Source organism: Kogia breviceps, chromosome 5 (assembly GCF_026419965.1).
Source record: "Kogia breviceps isolate mKogBre1 chromosome 5, mKogBre1 haplotype 1, whole genome shotgun sequence".
Taxonomy (NCBI): Eukaryota; Metazoa; Chordata; class Mammalia; order Artiodactyla; family Physeteridae; genus Kogia; species Kogia breviceps.
Genome location: NC_081314.1, coordinates 30,478,563 through 30,498,294, shown reverse-complemented (window position 1 = coordinate 30,498,294; position 19,732 = coordinate 30,478,563). Strand labels below are relative to the sequence as shown.

General features: G+C 43.5%; 1 protein-coding gene across 2 annotated transcripts in view; it reads left to right on the top strand.

Annotated features, from left to right (window-relative positions):
* The window catches only part of RFTN1 (raftlin, lipid raft linker 1), a 205,274-nt gene that overhangs the window by 120,466 nt on the left and 65,076 nt on the right, over positions 1-19,732 (top strand). The window lies entirely within an intron of this gene.

The following is a 19,732-nucleotide window of genomic DNA, read 5'->3' as shown; positions in this document are numbered from 1 at the left end:
AGGCTACTCTCTCCTCCATCCCCACTTGTTGATGGGAGGTTGGAGGTGCCAGGGCTCACGTGACTTCACCTGAGGCCAGGTGTTCGGGTGGGCTGTAGGCCAGCCTGGGAGCTCCTGTAGGTGAGGGACAGATGTCTGCTTCTCCAGGACAGCACTGCAGCCTGGGGGCACCTGAGATGTACTTGGCTTCCATAGCTGCTGAAATAGGCCCCAGAGGGAGTCTGCGACGGACGAGGTGGGATAACCAGCAGGTTCTGGCTCCTGTTGCCTCTGAACTGTGCTTACAGCAGACAGTTGTGCTCCTTTTGGGCTGAGGGTAAAGCCAAAAGGGCTGAAGATCTAAGTGACTTCCTGCTAAGCCAGCGCATCTTGATGTATGCTCTTCCTGCAATGTTCCTTGGAAAAAGAGGTTCTGAGGACTTGGTTAAGAATCCGCCTGCCAATGCAGGGGACACAGGTTAAATCCCTGGTCTGGGAAGGTCCAATGTGCCGTGGAGCAACGAAGCCTGTGCGCCACAGCTACTAAGCCTGTGCTCTAGAGCCCGCGAGCCACAACTCTTGAGCCTACGTGCCACAACTACTGAAGCCCGTGCGCCTAGAGCCCATGCTCTCTCTGCAACGAGAAGCCACTGCAATGAGAAGCCCGTGCACTGCAACAAAGAGTAGCCGCTGCTCACCACAACTAGAGAAAGCATGTGTGTAGCAACGAAGACCCAACGCAGCCATAAATAAATAAATAAATAAATAAATAAATAAATAAATAAAATAGGTTCTGCAGTCCAGAATGTTTGGGAAGCAAGCAGGGTGCAAGCCCTCTTGACGGTCATGATGCTCCTTAGAAGAGTCAAGGCTCTGACAAGGTCTGCAGTAAGAAACCTGCTTACTTAGCTTAACTCAGCGTTTCTCAAAGGTCATTTAAGAACTTTCCCCTTGTCTCTTCTCCTCCCCAAACACCTGTTTATATCGTGGAGCATACTGGGGAAAATGCACCAAGTCAACGAGGAACTCATGGAACACTTACAAATCCTGGACAGTCACAGGTGGTCAGCAGGTGGCAGGGGCCGTCTTCTCCCTTTTTAGAGTGGATCCCTAATACTGATTGTCTCCCCACCACACAGAATTGCCATAAGGCCACATGAGTGGAGTACTTGACTGTATTTTCGTGGTTCCACTCAAATAAGTCTTTCGGTCCAAACTCTTGGGGTAACTGTGTTTCTTAATCCTCACCCAGACCTCCAATTGAGGGCGATTTGAAGCAGGGCAATTAAAACTCCCTCCTCTCTTTTGTCACCCCAGAAAGATATGTGCTTGGTGCCTCTGTCATCCCTCTACTCCTTTAATAACAGACGTAGCAATCTCCTAACACATCGTCAGCCAGTACTAGGTCCTTGGGTCTGGTGACAGCTGTGGAATCGTCGATAGCGTTTGCTCTGCTGTCTGGGTCAGTTCCAGCTTATCTGACCTCGGTCTCTTGGACTTTTGCTCCCCTTTTCTACTTTTCCCCATTCCCCCACCCCGGCCCTGGACTTCTTCTACGATAGTTGTTAATCAGATCTTCAAATATATTGGCTTTTCCAGCTTTGATTCTCATTCTTTTATCTCTTCCCTTTGGCCCCTAATCAAAAGTGGCGTTTTCAAACTATTATATAGAGAATGGATAAACAACAAGGTCCTACTGTAGAGCATAGGAAACTATGTTCAATATCCTGTGATAAACCATAATGGAAAAGAACATAAAAAGAATGTATATATAACGGAATCACTCTGCTATACAGCAGAAATTAACACAACATTGTAAATCAACTATGCTTCAATAAAATCTTTTAAAAAGTGGCATTTTATTCCTTAGTTGTGCTGTCCAATAAAAATATAATTTGAGCCCCTGTGTCATTTCAAATTCTCTAGTAGCCCTGTTAAAAAAATGAAAACAAAGGTGAAATTAATTTTAGTAATATATTTCGTTTAACCTAATGGATCCAAAATATTATGTTTTCAATGTGTAATGAGATTTTTTTTTTTTTACCAACAAAATCTTGGAAATGCGGTATATATTTTATACTTGTATCACATCTCCATTTGGATGCTAAGTTTTCAGTAAAGTGAAGTGGCCTACAAAATAAAGTTGTGTTTAACAGGAAAATAGTTTATGCAGCTTCGGTTTTTAAATTTAGTTTAAATTCATTAAAATTCAATACAATTAAGAATTCAGCTCCTTCCTTAGTCGCACCACCCACATTGCCCATGCTTGATGGCCATCTGTGGCTGGTCGCCACTGTCTGGGACAGACAGCATAGTTCTGTAGGATTCATTTATTTAAACAATTTTCAGTTCTCTGTGTTTTCTAAATTGACAGAAAATATTTGTGATTATGAGTCTTGTCAGCCACAAGAAGAAGCGTTTATTAGACAACTGAAAGAAATTTTCCCTCATGGAAAGATCCAAAAAATACGTTGGGGTCAACTTTACTGTATAACCTTTGAGGAATATATTTGAAATACATTTCCTTTTAGAATATTAATTATTAATTTAGTTCTTCATGCACATTTAAAATTATCTAACAACACATAAATTTGGAAAGAGTGCTTTCCCTGCCCCATGTTTACATTTCGTGAAACAATTTTGTTCCAACCCTTTTCATGCGTCTTTGCCCTCAGTGTCTCTGTCATCACCAGAGGGACTTCCGGGAGCTTCTGATACAGGTTTCAAGCTCATCGTGTTTACTTTCATCCAAATTGTGTGGAATTCGGCACTTTTAAAATTCATGAATGATGCTATCACTGGAAACTCTATCCTAAGTCCTAAGTGCCCATTCATTTAACATTAGGATAGTTGTTTTTTCTTATCCAGCTCATACGTGAATGAGAAATCACCATAATGCAACCACTTACTCTGCATAGCTCTTTTAAAAGTGTCTTTATTAAAAATAACATAAATACAGAAGCGTGCATAAATCATAAGTGTACCTCTCAGTGAGTTTGCACAAAATGTACTCACCTGGGTAACCAGCACCCAGGTCAAGAAACAGAACAGCTCAGGGAACCTCCAATGGCCACTCCCATCACCCCCCCTCCTTCTCCTCCCCAAAGGTAGCCTCTGTCTAGTTTCTAACACCAAAGGTTAGCTTAGCCGGGTTTTGAACTTCATATAAGTGTAATATTTATAAATGACGTCTTTTTAAAAAAAATTATTTATTTTATTTATTTATTTTTGGCTGCATTGGGTCTTCTTTGCTGCCTGCGGTCTTTCTCTAGTTGTGGGGAGCGGGGGCTACTCTTCGTTGCGGTGCGTGGGCTTCTCACTGCGGTGGCTTCTCTTGTTGCAGAGCACGGGCTCTAGGCGCACAGGCTCAGTAGCTGTGGCTCACGGGCTCTAGAGCACAGGTTCGGTAGTTGTGGCGCATGGGCTTAGTTGCTCCGCGGCATGTGGGAACTTCCCGGACCAGGGATGGGACCCGTGTCCCCTGCATTGGCAGGCGGATTCTTAACCACTGCGCCACCAGGGAAGCCCATAAATGGCGTCTTTTGCTCAACACTCTGTCTGTGAGATTCATGCATGTCCCAGTAGCTCATTTGCATTCGTGTATAGAATTCCTTGCATTGTTTTGAAAAGCGATCTTTAAGACGCATGCTTACTACAGCTCCCCCCAAATTTTGTTTCATGCTATAGGAATTATTTTAAACTTTTGTTGAATGTACTTACCTCCTTTTAAAAAATCAAATCGATCAGATGACTTCAGTAAACGTCCCAAATCAGCTTTGACTAGGGTACTTTCCCCAGTCAGTATTTGTTGTTCAAAATAAAGTGACAGAGAGTCCTTGTCTTGTGAGAGACTTTGTAAAAGTCTGTAAATATGTGAACTAATTCCCTCTTTCCTGAGAAATAATATTTGGGGGGTAAAACCCAGGGGACATCCAGGTTACATCCTGGAGATGCAGCGTGGGATTATGTATGGACTGTGTATTTCCCCTTCAGCTCACTGTGAATCGAATTCAGTCTAACTCTTGGCAGGCGACATCACTTTTGTGAACCTTCTTCCCCCCGAGATACCTGCGTGGCTACTCCCTCCCTTCCTTCAAATCTTCACTCGAGTTTGCTTTCTCAGCACCCTGCCCATCTTTTTATTTATTTATTATTGAAGTATAATTGATGTACAGTATTGTGCTAGTTTCAGGTGTACAACAAAGTGATTCGGTTATATATATATGTAGATATATATATATATATATTCTTTTTCAGATTCTTTTCCCATATAGGTTATTATAAGATGTTGAGTATAGTTCCTTGTGCTATACAGTAGGTCCTTGTTGGTTATCTATTTTATATATAGCAGTGTGTATCTGTTTAAAGAGCACCTTAGAGAATTCCCTGGCGGTCCAGTGGTTAGGACTCAGTGCTTTCACTGCCGGAGCCCGGGTTCGATCCCTGGTCAGGGAACTAAGATCCCGAAAGCCAGTGGTGCCATAAAAAAAAAAAAAAAAAAAAAAAGCACCTTAGCCGCTGCCCCTCCCCACCCTAGTGATTCCATGGCTCCCCATCCCTGCCCCCGCCCCCGCCACGAAACCGTCCCCTGGTGCCAGAAAGGTTGGGGACCAGTGATATAGTAGATGCGCAATGAATATTTATGGAATGACCGAGCGAGACCCCGTGGATTCCCGAGGCTTGAAAGGTGTCAGAACTGTATAGGGACAGAGGCTTTTGGAGGTGAGGCAGGGGACACCAAGGTGACGGACACTCACGTGTTCTCTCCTTCCCGCCACTTGCGGTCGCTTTTGTCTGTGCTTGGGGGGGGGGGGGGGGTCGAAATTTGCTGAGTCAGCCCTCCCTGGAAGTCACTTGGGAGGGTTATAATGTCACCCGGTTCCCCTTCCCACCAGACGTGTTTACAAATACGGAATTTGCTGTTCTCACCAGGGAAGTTTCCAAAGTGGCATGGATGGCATGCAAAAACTATATATCTTTTATGGGAGGGGAACATGTTGTGAGTGCTAATTATGTGCTGTCAGTGAACACATGTGGTAGCTGGCGGGTTTACAGCCCGGTTGAACTTTCCCATCTGGATTGTTTGGAGGTGCTGAGCATCCCTGCTCAGTGAGACCTCCTGTCTGCCGATTTGTCTGGGATCCAGCACAGATAACGAGTGTGGGAATTTGGCCTAACCTCTTGGCATGTGGAGGATGGAGCGTCTCGTCTGAGACGCTGAGTTTATCCTGGCGGGTGGCTCTTTCCCCCAAACTGGAAGGTTTCAATTTTATTGCTGGAGATTACATGGAATCTTTTCGGAGGGTTTTGAGAGCCGATGTGACAGGGTTACAACCCATGTAAGGTTTTCCCCTCTTCTGCTTTTGGGAGAATTCCCGTTCAAAGAGCCGGATCCCATTGGGACCAGTCAGCAGTGTTGAGGGTGGCTTGGGGAGGGGGTAGGGAGGGGCTGCATACCAAGTACTCAATTCCTGAAACCAACTGGCCACTTCCAGGAGAAATCTGGAACTTTAAAAGCCCAGTTCCAGAATTGTCTCCTGATTCCACTAAAGGAAACCTACTGCTTAGCGAATCATGGGCCGGCATTTAGGAGGGACACATCATTTTCTCAAATTCTTGGTTCTCTTATCTGTCAAATGAGTTTTTGCACATCAGTCATCTTGAATATTCTGTGATTGTGTGGTCAACCTGACTTTTAAATTATTTCTCCCTCATTATCAAAAAAGATTTATTGATTAATTCTGGTTTTTAATGGTGGTGTGCTGAATTTCAGTGCCACATGCCCTCATTTTGTGAATCTTGCTGGGCACATCTTAGTATCCCCCTGTGCTCTTCATCTAGTAAACCAACGTTTGTTGACTGACAATGATTTTTGTCTTCCCCATTCAGTACAAGAGCCATTATTTTCTTTTTTTAAAGCTAAAAGTAAATATTGCCTTTTAACTCTCCAATGGGAAAAAAAATCTGTTGTAAGGAAAATCTAAATGATTCACTTATGACTTCTTAAGTGTTTAAAAGACTGAAAAATAAGATAGAAGACCATTTTGTGAGTGGTGCTGTAATCTGTAGAAGTATGTTTGGACAAATGGCCCACATATTCTAATAACTATTATAAACCTAGCCTAAGCAATAAGAGAAAATAGGCTAAACCAAGGTTTCCCATCTAATTAATTACTTCCCAGTCTATGTCTCCATTCTGTTAGCCTCGTAGCAGCATTCCTAGGTACTGAAAATGTCGCTATGGAGGATGGCTAGTAGGGATGTTATTGTTTGGGATAGCAGGGATGTTATTGGTGGGGTAGTAGAGAGCTTGCTTTTTTCCAGCTTTATTGAGATATAATTGACAAATAACATTGCGTAAGTTTAAGGTGTACAACGTGATGATTTGAGATATTGTTAAATGACTACCACGTTAATCCAAAGTTACCATTTCCCATGTGTGCTGAAAATATTAACATCTACTCCCTTAGCAAATTTCAATTACACAACACATACAGTATTGTTAACTACAGTCATCATGGTGTCCCTTACATCCTCAGAAGGTATTCATCTTATAACTGGAAGTTCGTACCCTTTGACCAACGTGTCCCCATTTCCCCTACCCCACTAGCTCCTGGTAACCACCATTCTACTCTACATTTCTTTGAGTCTGACATTTTTAGATTCTACATATGAGTGATATCATCCAGTATTTGCCTTTCTTTGTCTGACTTACTTCACTTAGCACAATGCCTTCCAGGTCCATCCATGTTGTTGCAAATGGCAGGATCATCTTCTTTTTCATGATTGAATAATGTTCCATTGTACACACTTACCACCTTTCCTTTAAGTAGGGACGTTATCGTTGGCTGTGATAGGGATGCTATTGGTGGGGATAGTAAGGATGTTATTGGTGGCGTGATAAGGATGTTATTGAGCGCAGTATACCTGAAGAGATGGAAAAACTTTAAAAGAAAGTGTTTAAATATATTCTTGGTAGCAATAAATTTAGCTTTTGATGGAACTCTTCATCGTTCAGTTGGGGTGGAAACTTTATTTCAAAGACTTCCCATTTTGAATGAGAGATGCTGTTGCTACTCTGATCTCTGAGACACTCCCCAGAGGGCAAGGGAAGATTCTCTTTATGACACCTTAAGAATACAAATGGATTTTTTTCCAAAGCCTCAAGCACAGGGTTTGTCTGATGGTGCCTGGGAATGTGGGCATCGCCCTGTGGTGTTCCTAAATAGTAAGACATCATCACTAATTCATGTGCTGCGCGTTTGTAACATGTGATAAACAAGAACCGAGCCTCCATGCGCCTACAGTTTTGCTCAGCCAGTTAATAATGTAAGGCATGCTGCGGGGGCCGTGCTTACCTCCGGGGGCCCGCCTGTGCCACCAGTTCAGATGCATCATCACAAACTGAGAGGCTAATTACAAATTACTCTTACCTCTTTATTAAAGCAGGTCCCTAGAGGCCCACTCCTTGGAAGCGTTCGTGTTATCCTTGTTTACATTTGCACATGTTTGAGAGTGCTCCTAATAGCATCCTGTATAAAGATTGTGGATTTTACTTTAAGAAAGTACTGCTGGGCTTCCCTGGTGGCGCAGTGGTTGAGAGTCCGCCTGCCGATGCAGGGGACACGGGTTCGTGCCCCGGTCCGGGAGGATCCCACATGCCGCGGAGCGGCTGGGCCCGTGAGCCATGGCCGCTGAGCCTGCGCGTCCGGAGCCTGTGCTCCGCAACGGGAGAGGCCACAACAGTGAGAGGCCCGCGTATCACAAAAAAAAAAAAAAAAAAAAAAAAGAAAGTACTGCAGTCTGGTATCTTCCCATAGGTATGAATTAGTGAGGATTACTGTATTTTAAGAGAATGTCTATTGCTGTGTAACAAACCACCCCAAAACACAGTGGTTTACAGTGACACCATTCATTGATTTTGCTCACAAATGTGCAACTTGGGCAGGACTTGGCAAGGCAGCTAATCTTTGTTCCACATGGTATCCTCTGGTCAGTGGCTGGGGAATCCACTTTCAAGATGGTGCACCCACACCGCTGGCGAGTAGTTGCTGGCTACAGGCCTCTCCGCAGACTGCTTGGGCTTCCTCAAAACATATGGCTGGGTTCTTCCCCCAAAACAAGGTGGAAGTTCGTGGATATTTTATGACCAGGCCTCAAAAGTTGCATAGTCTTCTTTTCACTTTACTCATTGGTCAAGGGCCATACTGGTCCAAGGAGACACATATAGATTCCACCTCTTGTCGGGGGATTGACAAGGTTCCAGCCTGTCATGTGGGATGAGAGATATCTTTGGAAAATACAACCTGCCACAGACATGAATATGTTCATTTACTAGGGGAGAACTTTGAGACCATTTGGGGCTCATATGGAATACAGAAAAAAATAAAAATGAAGGCAAGAAGTGGAAATAAGGAGTTGAGTATTGAATATAAGGGTTATTGGGCATTGGAAATCATCTTTACGTGTAATTCTCAACAGTTGTAAATGGAAAGTCCTCTCCCCCCAAAAACAACCACGCTGTTTGTTACGCAAAGAGATCACGTATCTTCATGAGATCTGAAACTCTCAGATCATTTTCATCTTCTAGAAAAACCATCCCAGGGATCTCCAGGGTATTTACAAAAAGAACAATAAAACATTCATTTCTTTAGCACACTGTAATGGAAACCATCCCCAAGTACTTAGTTTCACTGCTCTGTTTACTGTGAGGGTTTCAAATGCCATTAGGACTGTTATATTTTTGCTGGTCTGGAGTCATGGGGACAGAAAAGGGTTTTTTTAAACTAAGGGTTAAAACTAGACAGCATTGGTCCAACAGCGCCAGCTCAACATTTTGTTAAAGTGCCTTTCATTAATGTTCTGGAGGCCTATGTAAATCAGGCAGTGGTGGGGGAAAAAAAAAGTCATGAATTCTGGATGTTAAAGCAGTAATGTGGTGTGAAGGGAAACATCTGCTCCTGGTTAAATTTCTTTAAACTCAGGTTCTTTTGCCTCAGTCACTTAACTCTGGTGCTGAGATTTGAGTTCCATGAAGACTCTCAAACACGTTTTCCAGAACATTCCCAGGAGTCTTAATAAGCCCTTGAGGTTCTTTGCCCCCATGCTTATAATTCCAGGGTCAGTGCTATTACCAAAGGATAAAATCGGGGCTGTCGGCATCAGCAGTTCCAGGATTCTAGATTCTAGCTGGTTCTTCTTTTTACATTCCTTCCTTTCTTTTACATTCCTTCCTTCCCTTCCCTCCCCTCCCCTCCCCTCCCTTCCCCTCCTCTTTTCTTTTCTTTTCTTTTCTTTACTTTTCTTTTCTTTTCTTTCTTTTCTTTTCTTTTTTTCTTTTCTGGAAATGCAGTGTCTTAGGCAGTGCCTTTTGAAAGAAGGCCCAGTGGAATGCCCAGTTATGAGACTTTTTTTCACTGTGATGACAAGTACTGATATTAACAAATTGTTTGTCTCTGCATATTTTCCTTCTCCTGAGGGGAAGGTTGACCTGGTTTGTTATGAGATGAACTGGAAACCCAAGGACTGCCAATAGGTTTAAGTGTTGCTTTTTGGAGATGTAGCATGGTACCTGCAGCCTCAGTTTTCTTCACTGTTAAAAATGATACAAGTAGCGAACAATGTGCACATTTTCACAATCTCAAATGAGTGTATTTGTAAAACATTATTGGCCCCAGATGGATATTTCCTGAAACTGTAGACTCATAGAAGTTTCCATGTAGAAGTAACCTCAGATTCTGCAAATTTGATCTCCTGACTATTCATTCCTTGCATAAACATTTACTGAGTACTTACCAGGGACCAGGAACTGTTTCAGATGCTGGGAACAAAGCGGGGGGTGGGGGGGGCACAAAACAAACAACACTCCTGCCCTCACGGAGCTCTCATTCAACTGGGAAAGACAGACAATAGTTAAAAAATGTGGAAATAAGTGATACGATGAAAGTTAAACAAAGAGGTGTGCTGAAGAGTGACCAGGTGACCATTTTTTAGGTTGGGATGTCAGTGAAGGCCATATGGGAAGAGGGTACCCTGGTGACAAGGAGAAACCAGTCTTGGGGAGGGGAGGGAAACAGCATCCCAAACAGGGGAAGCTGCAGATGCTGAGGCCTCAGATGGGAATGGACTCGGAGAGTAAAATGGCGAAGGTGGAGGAGGTGAAGGAGGCCTGGGGTAGGCCCCATGGGGAAAGACAGGACAGGAGAGCTGGCAGAGAGGCGCAAGGACTGCAGGACAGCAGAGTCCACTGCGGTCTAGATGGAAGACACTGAGCTGTTCTTTTTGTGACCGTGAGTGGACTGGAGGGACTTGACCTTGTGGGAGGGGCCAGCCAGAGAAAGCCAAGGATGTAAGGGCAGGAGGGATGGCTGGTGGAGGAAGCGGGTCCCATGCTGGACAGGAAGGGGTGAGGAGAGCTGTCACCCGTGTGTTTGGTACTTTTTTAAAGCAGCTTTCTGGATCTTCACTGTTGGTCGCATGTAATGAAGTGACCCTGTGTCTGGTTTAGCTTGGACAGTTCTAGCTCATGCCTGTCGTCACAGACTAATTGTTAATAGCTTCACCTTTTGCTTTCAAAAGTGTCAAACTGTTTAAAGTTTGCACAATAGTTTACCAATGGTTCGACACACCGGAGTCTCGTGGTGTATCACCTTTTAGTTCTGGACTGCCGTGTCTACTTTGGGTCTCCCGTCTACCTCGCCCATCCTTCCCCATGGCAAGTGTAAGCTCTTCTGGCGTCTCCCATGAGCCTTGGGGTGACTCCTGGGCCCCCAGCCACTGTCTTTGCCTCCGTCCTTTTACCGTCCTCCCCCATCCATACCACATCCTGTGGAAAGATTAATTTTGCTTGGGAAAGGGCTGATTATGTCACTGCTGCCAGAAACCGTGATGGCATCTCATTGCCTCCAGAAAAGAAGTCCAGACTCTAAAGAGTCAACACTCTCCAAGATCAAGCCCTGGTATTTCACAGTATAACTTTGAGTGTAGGACATCCTATAGTAAATACACGCTATATAACAGGTGGCAATATGGACTCTGAAGCCAGGCTGACTAAGTTTGAATCCTACCTGCCGTTTGCTAGCTGTGTGCCCTTGGGCAAGCTGTGCAACCTCTCTTGTGTCTCAGTTTTCTGATCTGTAACATGGGGATAAAAAAGAAAATCTACTGTTATTGTTACAAAAGGATGAGATGCGTTAATCCACATCCAGCCCGTAGAACAGCTTTTGGCACATGGTCGGCTCTCAGTAGATGGAAGCTACTGTGATTATGGATTTTTGGTGCAGAACGTTTGTCCTTCTCTGCATAACTTAGGACACTTTCTTACCTCTTTGCCTTTGCTAGCCTTGTTCCTTCTTGGATTCTTTCCCTCAAACCATTCTGTATGCACATATTCTACCTGTGGGTCAGGTTATTTTACCAACTACGGATTTCAGCAGCCACAGAACTGAGAAACCATGAAGTCTGTTGCACATCCTTCGACTTTCCCCTGTGACTCCGATGAAAGTCTCTTTAAATGCTTTGCTGACATAAGCTTTTGAGGTCGATTTCTCCATTTTCTTTGTGGACGTGTACTGGCCTTAGCGGAAGCCTGGGGGCATCTTGTAGCCTTGGTGGGAGATGCAGATCCTTCTGAAGTCCTGTGACTTGAAGGTCCCTCAGTTTTCCTGCCTGGATGATGCCAGGGTCTTTGTTTTTGCTCCAAGATCCTGTTCTGAGCATGTCCATGCAAAGTTCTGTTGATGGGCAGGCATTGAGGGAGATTAGGGATTTGCAGGGATCATGCAAATCTGCCAGAGGTGACCCCCGTCTGCCCCAGCATATGACTCTCTGTTGTGCCCTCCTGATCTGGGTGCCTCTTCTCTGTGAAGGGGAAAGCTTGGGGGTTGGACACTGACTCCAGAAAATATTCCTAAGAAATAATCTTCAATTCTACCTCAGTAAAGCTGAGAAAAGGAATCTTGAGCAGACCTGATGGAGATAAAGATAGCCCGAGAAAAGGAGAAGAATGCTGCATCTCTGCAGACAAAATAACCTAGAGCACTGACACAGGTTCCACTCTGACCAAAACTTATCAACACTGTTGTGATCGGTATGGCCTTACTTGCTCAGGTTTGTTCAGCTTAAATATCGGTTGCCTTATATTCTCTTCTTCACGTTAGTACACGTGGGTACTGAACAAATTTCACATTTTATTTCCCATCAGATGATGTATCTACATGACAGATATTAAATATGTATTTTTTCTGCCATGAAATTCCTTTTCTTCTGAAAGCTGCTTTGTTCCCACAGTCCAGCTATGTGAATTCCATAGGAGCTATCCTAACAATGGCCAGAGCTGATTGGCCCAGAAGTGGACATCTGACCTAAGCTGAGCCAATCAGAGCCCTTCCCTGAGATCTTTTACTTGTGTGTAGCCAGGAAGTTTTGACATTCTATTTCCAGTGGCTAAGCTATGAGCAGAAAAACTCAGAAGTTGGGAATGGCCATAGTTTCTGCCACATGGAGAAAATTGGTCCTGGAAGAAAAAGAAGAATGATGCTAACAAATAAAGAAAAGTAGGGACAAAACCTGGAGCAAGTTTCCTGACAGTGCTGGAGATGCTGGTCCCAGGTCTTCCTAAGATCCTGATCTGGCCCCTGCTGGTGCTTGCTCTTTGAGACACCATTGGATTGCTCCCCACAGATAGGTCTCTCCTTGTTCACCTCTCTTTTGCATCTCTGATTTAGACTTTTGACATTAGGTTGAGATCTTCTGGTGGGTTGTTTCACGGGGCTTTAAAAACTGGTTGAAGATCTTTGAGGGAGCTTAACATCACACCCCCTCTTAGTTCTACTGATTTCCCATGAGCTACATTTTCAGTGAACAGTGAAATTATAGTCACAATCTAAGTGAAAGAACCGAATCAGTTAACACAGGTAAGGAAGGCCAGTAAAACTCCTTTTGTCAGGAATACCTTCCCTGAACCACCAAAGGATGGATTTGTTCTCTGCTCCTACCCCAGTGTTGGACCCCATCTCTTCCTTTTGCTTTTAAGGGAGTTTACAGTTTTCCAAGTTCTTCCATCATTTCCCAAGCTTCCCACCAAATCACTCCTAATAGCAGAGGAGGATAAAATAGTACCTCTTCCTTTAACTTCAGCCTTGCCAGGGACTTAAGGGGACAAGCAGTGGTCCCTCAAACTGAGCATAGGCAGGTTGAGAAGGAGAGATCACATGGACTCTTCAGAGTCTCTGAGTTGCCCCTTGAGTTAGATCAACACATATTGAACTCAAGAGGTCAGGGATAGTGCCTATTTGCCTCCCCAGCACCTAGTGCCCAGCACATAGTAAATATTGAGTAAGTAGTTAGTGAATGAATAAATGGGTATTATTATCCTCATTTTATAGATTAGGAAACTGAGGCTCTGATAAATCAACTGAGTTGACCAGTAACATAGCTAGTGAATGGCAGGGTTGAGTCCAAAGCTTTAGGTCTCAGACTCCTCGTCTAGGGCTCATTCTGAGACCTCTCAGTCACTGAAAGAGAAAACCACAACACCAGAGGTCTACATGATATTTCCTTGTGGCCTCATAATGGAGCTAAACACACAGCAGCACTTGGTCAAAGTTTCAATTCCTGAGGCAAAGTGTTAACATGTCAGAACTAAAGGCAGCTTCAGACTTGAGCTAAAACCCGTGTTATTTTTGAACCTCCGTTTTCAGAAAGCTGGTACAAGAGTTTAGGCATCAGAAGATGCGAAGGGTTGTGTGTGTGTGATAAAATATTCACCGTAAAGACTCATGTGTAACCGTGCAACCCAGAACAGCATTTTTGCACCTGTTCTTGACATATGGTACATGCCTCTGTTTGTAGGTTCCCTATGTATGTCATGGATCCCCAAAGACTTTAAAATGTTAGCTGTCATGAAATGGTGGCCCTTGAGTTATGAGGAGGGTCACAGTGGGCGTTGGTCTGGTCTAGGGTCCATTTGGGATGTTTGTGTGTGTGTCTTGGTCTTTACCCTATATTATATGCATCTGCAGTCATTACTGAAAGCTCTGTTTCTATTGCTCAGTATTTCATATGGTTTATTATGCCCCACAACAGCACTGTCTATCCAGTAGAACTTTCTGTGATGATGAAAATGTTCTATATTTGCACCAAATGTTCTATATTTGCATCCAATACTGTAGTCACCAGCCACAGAGGCTATCGAATACTTGAAATGTGGCTGGTGTGACTGAGGAACTGAATTTTTAATTTTATTTGAATTAATTTAAGTTTAAATAGTCACACTTGGCTAGTGGCTACCATGTTGGATAGTACAGCTCCATATTTTTAAGAGGTCAGTAAGTTTCTGATTCCTGGCACTAATTAGCTCATTAGTTATAGGGATTCCAGTAAGTTCATCCTCAAGTTAGAAACTGTTTATAACTTATAGAAATTAAATCTAACAGTTAGAGATTTAATTCTTTCACCTCAAAATATGGCGGGGAGATTTCTTTCACCTGGGCAATGGTGACTGCTGTCCACCTTCTTGTACACTTCAGCCTCTCCCTGGGACCTTTAATCAACACCAGATTGAGTCCTTCTTGGTTCCTGTTTGGAGCACATTTCTCTCCCTGCCTTTTGGGAGCTCTTAGCCATGCCTTCCTTTCACACTCACTCCGGTTGGAATTTGGAGACCTCTAGCAGCCTGCCCTGTGCGGTCTTCTTCCCCTCACTCCCTTCACCTGCTTTTCTCCTGTATGACATTTCTCCAGAGAAACAACTCATAGGGTTATCTATCTGTCTATCTGTCTGTCTATATCATGAGACTGGAATTGAGATTGATTTATTTTAAGGAATTGGCTCATGTGATTGTGAGAGCTGGCCAGTCCCAAATATGCAGGGCCATTTGGCAGGCTAGAGGTTCGGGTGAGAGTGATGTTGCAGCCTTGAGTCTGAAGGTTGAAAACTCAGGCAGATTGTCTGGAGGCAGAATTCCTTCTTCTTTGGAAGATCTCACTTTTTGCTCTTATGGCCTTCAACTGATTGGGTGAGGCCCACCCACACTATAGAGGGTGATTTGCTTTACTTAAAGTCAAGGGACTGTAGATGTTAATCACATCTAAAAATACTTTTACGGCAATTTTTAGGCCAGTGTTGACAACTGGTCACCATAGTTTATCCAGGTTGACACATAAAATGAACCATGACACCTTCTTCATTAGATTCAGACCAAATTGTCCTGGACTCCCTCTAACCCTTTACCTGTGCCATCTCATATGGCCTGTGGGTAGTCCAGTTCCTACTGACCCATCAGCAGAGCCTTTTCTGCTCCCTTTCCTGTGTTACCTATGTCTTTCATTTTTCCCAAACTCAACCCATGTCCCATATGTATTTGCACTCAGACGCAGCAGCATGTAATCATTTTGAAAGTAGTGTAACAGACAGGACGTCCTAGAGTATCAGGGACTATTCCAACGTCATGGTGTTATCTTCAATCAAAATGATTCTTGAAATATATAACCAAAGATGACATCATTTGCCAATGCATTGAGCCTTTATAGAAATAAAGTTTTAAAAAAGAAAAAATAAATCTTTTTCACATCATGATCTCTAGTTTTAGGTTGGGAAAATATAGTTACCATTGAATTTGTTCTAACTCATCATAGATCAGTTGAATGAAGTCTTGGGTCAGTTGAAAACGTTAATTTTTGATGCCTAAACCAGCAATTGTTACTCCTCTAAGTGTTGGGGGTGGGATGGTTTTTAAATGCAGCAGACATGAGAAAAAGGTGGATGAGGGTGTATTTCAGTTTAAACTCATATCCGACTGGGCATCTTGGCACAGGTTGGATTGTGTAATGTGGAAGAGTGCTGTCCTGAAGGCGCACCAGTTTGCATTAAGACACTCAGAGTCAGGGCTTCCCTGGTGGCGCAGTGGTTGAGAGTCCACCTGCCGATGCAGGGGTCATGGGTTCGTGCCCTGGTCTGGGAGGATCCCACGTGCCGCAGAGCAGCTGGGCCCGTGAGCCATGGCCGTTGAGCCTGCGTGTCCGGAGCCTGTGCTCCGCAAGGGAGAGACCACAACAGCGAGACGACCGCGTACTGCAAAAAAAAAAAAAAAAAAAAAAGACACTCAGAGTCAGATCTGGGCTTTGCTATGATCTAATCACAGATGTTAGAGAAACTCTTTGGGCATGTGTGTGACAGTCTGTGGGGAATTCCTTACCCAAAGTGGCTTGGATATTCAGGATTTGATCTTCTGTATGGATTTGATTCCACGATCTTAAAGACCTGGTGTAGCTTGAAGTCATGGTAGTGTCCAGCTGCTGATGAGCCCCTTGAAAGTAAAGGGATCTGAGATGTCTGGAGAATGGGGAAGGGATTCCAGACACATCGTGGGATAAATCTGGCAGGATGTGGTGAGCGGTTACACAGGGTTACAGAAAGGGAAGAACTGAAGAAGATGGCTTTATTCCAGTTTGAGGGACAAGGTCCACAGTAGACCCATCAGCTGTTGTGATCATTGGTCATGTAGGTCTGAGCCCCAGAGGAAAGTCAGGACTGGAGAGTCCAAATTTGGGAATTATTAACATATGACTAGTGGCTAAGTCCAGGTGAGTAGAGGAGGTTCCCATGGGGAGTTTGGGGAGAGGAGAGCTGGTGGCCAGGGATGAACCCTGATGAACACCATCTAGTGCCAACCATTCTGATGTGCGTGAGACTTGCTTAATGAAGGTTAGGAATGAACAAATGAATACATGAGTGAATGAGAAACAAACAGGATTCAGTTTGACAAACACAGTCAAGTGACATTACGAAAAAGAAAAGAAAGTCCCCATTCTAGGATAAGGTAGAAAACCAAAGACATCAGGGCGCCTAGGGTCTAGCCAAATATTGATCTTTATAAAATCTAAATGCAGGTCATCTAGTTAAAAAAAACTACTCACCCCTTCTGGTAAACAATTTGGCAGCCTGTACCAAGCCTTTGAAAAGCTGATATCCCTTGACCCATTAATTGCACTTCCAGGAATCCACCCCAAGGAAGTAAATAGAGCTGCAGACAAAGATTTGTGTGTGAAGGTGTTTCATATTCTTGAGACACACTTTCCCTGGAACGTTTGCAATGGGGGAGCGGGGAGCATCTTTACCATTTAACTTGAGCATCTTTTTAAAAGTTTTGATATTATGCAGTACTAGGTGCAGGATACCACATTTTCATTAATGTTTAAGATAAAAGATGAGCATTCAAATAAATCTTGTGCTTTGCCCTCAGCCCCTCAGCCCTTACCTCCTCTGTCTCAAGAGTTACTACAGTGCGAAAGTTAGGGACCTGTTGCTGTGGGGTGAAGTCAGAGCCTTTGTTGGCTTGGTATTCTGTGACATCAATGGTGTGGCCCTTGTGATTTCCAGTCCAGCCTCATTTCTGCACACTCCTGGCTTCTCATGTCATGTTCCAGAAATCTTTCTAGAAATTTCTTCAATACTCAGGCTGTTGCACACCATCAAGCCTTTGCCCGTGATGATCCGTCCATCTCTTTACCTGCACTGCCCTGTCCCTTTTTTTCACCCATCTGGTGAACTCCTATTCATCCTTCGAGGCCTCCCGCAGATTGGGTCCCCAAATAGGATTTGTTTAGCACAATATTTGGGGGAAAAAATTGAATTTGAATGTTGTCAGTGAGGCATGCACATTCCAGCTCTGCCACACCCCTCACATCTTCCAGTTCTATTGCAGTCTTACTCCATTTCATTTATTACAGCCCTGACCTTCTGTGAGAAACGTCTCAGTGTCCCCTTAAGGCAGGAATAATCTATACCTTTCTATACCTTTATATCCATTATTGCGCTTAGCACCCTCTATGAGAAATTTCTGGATTATTTACTTTTTTCAATTATAAAGGTAATATGCATGCTTATTAGATAAATTTTGAAAAATTACATAAAATATTATACAGCTGTCATAATACTGTGTCTAAAAAGTTTAGAATCTTGATTTTTTAATATAACATGATAATATAAGCATTATTGTGCCATGTTAGTATAATATTTTTAAAGTCTGTTTACAATAATTGGCTGAATCGTTTGAGAGTCAGGACTCCTATTTTGTATCCCCCAGAACCTAAGCATGATGTTGGTTTGAGCCAGTATAGGGACTTAATAAATGTTTATTGGAGTATAGGGCTGAAAAATCAATTGGTCTCCATCCCTACCTACTAGGAGCTCATTCTGGGAGAGGAGACACATATCCACTCATTATGTAATGTATTCATTCATTCAACAGATACTTATTGATCACCTCCTATATGTCAGACAAATTACTAGCACGTTATGCTTCTCTCTTCTTGACCAGGAGTCTTTCCTTATTTCGTTTGGGACTGTGAAATCCATTGCATTTCTCTTTTTGCTTGTGCTGCCAGGAAGCTCAGAGCTATGCTTTGTACACATTACCTTCCCTCAACCTAAGGCTCTTTGGTATAATTATCTCCTCAGTCTTTTCTTTTGTGACCTGTGTGTTGTTTTAGAAGCTTTCCAAAACAATTTCTAAGAGTAGATAGATATCACAGATTAATGGGTAAAAAATGAATTTTCAGGATGGAAAGGATGACTTTAAGTTTTTTTAAAAGTTTTGAAGCATGAATTGAGCCAACCATGGGCATTTGAGTGGGCACATACATATCCAAGAACTTGATGCTTTGACATGTATCCACTTGACCTTGTACTTAAGAGAATAAACTTGGGCCCAAGCCAGACCTGGCTTTGAACCTGGCTACCCACAGCTTGCTTTATGACTTTAATGTCTCTGGGCCTCATCTGAAATGAGGATCATGATACCATGCAGAGTCATTCAAGGGTTAAGCAAAACAATTTATATAAAACTCATAGTGTAGGGCTTGACACGTAGTAGGTCCGTGATAGATGGCAATTAATACTGTTGTTATCATTACATCTAGCACAGGCTAGACCTTATAGAAAGACTGGGCTGTACATTCATATAGCTGCTCCAGGCCATTTTCTAGAATGGCCAGTGTTGAACTAAAATGACCTCTGCTTTAAGTTAGGGTGGGTCATCCAAGGAGGGCTGCCAAGGCTTGCTTCTCCTTTAGAGAGTAGCTCCATGCTGGTATTTCTTAATAATTCTCAAATGACAGGAGATGATCACTAAGAAGCCTTGAGATTTTCTGAGGTCATCCACTTGGGGTTTGGTGACTAAGACTCACAGAGCTCTGAGGTCTCCACCTCCTGATTTATTTGTAAAGTGACTTGAGCATTCTTGCCCGGAAAGTCCCCTAAAATCCATCTTCTAGTTTTGGCCAGCTCTTGCTTGATTTTATTCGGCTATTACTTTCAGTTTGTTTTCCACTTATGACTATTACATTCAATTGCCTGGGGTATTTTTTAGGGAGGGGAGTGTTCACGGGGCACAGAACTCAGTGTGGCCATCCATCCCCCATCTTGAGGCTCAGGAGGTGAGAAGGTGCCACCTGTTACCTGGACTGGATGGTGAATGGAGAGTCATGGGTCAGCCCAAGGTGATGCCCGCGGGCTGGGTGTAGACTGACGTCCTCAGATGTCCCCTCTTGCGGGGCTGCGTGCGTCAGCTTTTGCACGGTGGTGATTCTCCCCACCTCTGCACTTCTCTGCCAAAACAATTGTTTCAGAGAGGAAGCTCTTTGGGTCATAAAATGTCATCTGGTAGTTAGTATATGGTTATATAGACGTATTGAGTTATATAGTAGCCTGATGAGCAGGAAGTAGGTGATTCATCAGAAAAAAAAAAAAATAA